Source organism: Telmatherina bonti (genome assembly GCF_933228915.1).
Source record: "Telmatherina bonti genome assembly, chromosome: 11".
NCBI classification, from domain to species: domain Eukaryota; kingdom Metazoa; phylum Chordata; class Actinopteri; order Atheriniformes; family Telmatherinidae; genus Telmatherina; species Telmatherina bonti.
In genome coordinates this window covers 2,163,900-2,166,822 of record NC_136629.1, presented here as the reverse complement: position 1 = coordinate 2,166,822, position 2,923 = coordinate 2,163,900, and positions in this window count along the sequence as shown.

The following is a 2,923-nucleotide window of genomic DNA, read 5'->3' as shown; positions in this document are numbered from 1 at the left end:
CGTCCTGAGGAGGAGGAGGAGGAGGAGGAGGTCAGGTACATGTCCTGGGGAGGAGGAGGAGGAGGTCAGGAACACGTCCTGAGGAGGAGGAGGAGGAGGTCAGGTACACGTCTGGAGGAGGAGGAGGAGGAGGAGGAGGTCAGGTACACGTCTGGAGGAGGGGGAGGAGGAGGAGGAGGAGGTCAGGTACACGTCTGGAGGAGGAGGAGGAGGAGGAGGTCAGGTACACGTCTGGAGGAGGAGGAGGAGGAGGAGGAGGAGGAGGTCAGGTACACGTCCTGAGGAGGAGGAGGTCAGGGACACGTCTGGAGGAGGAGGAGGAGGAGGAGGTCAGGTACACGTCCTGAGGAGGAGGAGGAGGAGGAGGAGGTCAGGTACACTTCTGGAGGAGGAGGAGGAGGTCAGGTACACGTCTGGAGGAGGAGGAGGAGGAGGAGGTCAGGTACACGTCCTGAGGAGGAGGAGGAGGAGGAGGAGGAGGAGGTGGTCAGGTACACGTCTGGAGCAGGAGGAGGAGAAGGAGGAGGAGGTCAGGTACACGTCTGGAGGAGGAGGAGGAGGAGGAGGTCAGGTACACGTCCTGAGGAGGAGGAGGAGGAGGAGGAGGAGGAGGAGGAGGTGGTCAGGTACATGTCCTGGGGAGGAGGAGGAGGAGGAGGAGGTCAGGTACACGTCTGGAGGAGGAGGAGGAGGAGGAGGTCAGGTACACGTCCTGGGGAGGGGGAGGAGGAGGAGGTCAGGTACACGTCCTGAGGAGGGGTAGGAGGAGGAAGAGGAGGAGGAGGTCAGGTACATGTCCTGGGGAGGAGGAGGAGGAGGAGGAGGTCAGGTACACGTCTGGAGGAGGAGGAGGAGGAGGAGGTCAGGTACACGTCCTGGGGAGGGGGAGGAGGAGGAGGAGGTCAGGTACACGTCTGGAGGAGGAGGAGGAGGAGGAGGAGGTCAGGTACACGTCCTGGGGAGGGGGAGGAGGAGGAGGAGGTCAGGTACATGTCCTGGGGAGGAGGAGGAGGAGGTCAGGTACACGTCTGGAGGAGGAGGAGGAGGAGGAGGTCAGGTACACGTCCTGAGGAGGAGGAGGAGGAGGAGGAGGAGGAGGAGGAGGAGGTCAGGTACACGTCTGGAGGAGGAGGAGGAGGAGGAGGTCAGGTACACGTCTGGAGGAGGAGGAGGAGGAGGAGGAGGTCAGGTACACGTCCTGGGGAGGGGGAGGAGGAGGAGGTCAGGTACACGTCCTGGGGAGGGGGAGGAGGAGGAGGTCAGGTACACGTCCTGAGGAGGAGGAGGAGGAGGAGAAGGTCAGGTACACGTCCTGAGGAGGAGGAGGAGGAGGAGGAGGAGGAGGTGGTCAGGTACATGTCCTGGGGAGGAGGAGGAGGAGGAGGAGGTCAGGTACACGTCCTGAGGAGGAGGAGGAGGAGGAGGAGGAGGTGGTCAGGTACATGTCCTGGGGAGGAGGAGGAGGAGGAGGAGGTCAGGTACACGTCTGGAGGAGGAGGAGGAGAAGGAGGAGGAGGTCAGGTACACGTCTGGAGGAGGAGGAGGAGAAGGAGGAGGAGGTCAGGTACACGTCTGGAGGAGGAGGAGGAGGAGGAGGTCAGGTACACGTCCTGAGGAGGAGGAGGAGGAGGAGGAGGAGGAGGTGGTCAGGTACATGTCCTGGGGAGGAGGAGGAGGAGGAGGAGGTCAGGTACACGTCTGGAGGAGGAGGAGGAGGAGGAGGTCAGGTACACGTCCTGGGGAGGGGGAGGAGGAGGAGGTCAGGTACACGTCCTGAGGAGGAGGAGGAGGTCAGGTACATGTCCTGGGGAGGAGGAGGAGGAGGAGGAGGTCAGGTACACGTCTGGAGGAGGAGGAGGAGGAGGAGGTCAGGTACACGTCCTGGGGAGGAGGAGGAGGAGGAGGTCAGGTACATGTCCTGGAGAGGAGGAGGAGGAGGTCAGGTACACGTCTGGAGGAGGAGGAGGAGGAGGAGGAGGAGGAGGTCAGGTACACGTCTGGAGGAGGAGGAGGAGGAGGAGGTCAGGTACACGTCCTGAGGAGGAGGAGGAGGAGGAGGAGGTGGTCAGGTACACGTCCTGGGGAGGAGGAGGAGGAGGTCAGGTACACGTCCTGGGAGGAGGAGGAGGAGGAGGAGGAGGAGGTCAGGTACATGTCCTGGAGAGGGAGGAGGAGGAGGTCAGGTACACGTCTGGAGGAGGAGGAGGGGGAGGAGGAGGAGGAGGTCAGGTACACGTCCTGAGGAGGAGGAGGAGGAGGAGGTCAGGTACATGTCCTGGAGAGGAGGAGGAGGAGGTCAGGTACACGTCTGGAGGAGGAGGAGGAGGAGGAGGAGGAGGAGGTCAGGTACACGTCTGGAGGAGGAGGAGGAGGAGGAGGTCAGGTACACGTCCTGAGGAGGAGGAGGAGGAGGAGGAGGTGGTCAGGTACATGTCCTGGGAGGAGGAGGAGGAGGAGGAGGTCAAGTACACGTCTGGAGGAGGAGGAGGAGGAGGTCAGGTACACGTCTGGAGGAGGAGGAGGAGGAGGAGGTCAGGTACACGTCTGGAGGAGGAGGAGGAGGAGGAGGTCAGGTACACGTCCTGGGGAGGGGGAGGAGGAGGAGGTCAGGTACACGTCCTGGGGAGGGGGAGGAGGAGGAGGTCAGGTACACGTCTGGGAGGAGGAGGAGGAGGAGGTCAGGTACACGTCTGGAGGAGGAGGAGGAGGAGGAGGTCAGGTACACGTCCTGGGTAGGGGGAGGAGGAGGAGGAGGTCAGGTACACGTCCTGAGGAGGGGGAGGAGGAGGAAGAGGAGGAGGAGGTCAGGTACATGTCCTGGGGAGGAGGAGGAGGAGGAGGAGGTCAGGTACACGTCTGGGAGGAGGAGGAGGAGGAGGAGGTCAGGTACACGTCCTGGGGAGGGGGAGGAGGAGGAGGAGGT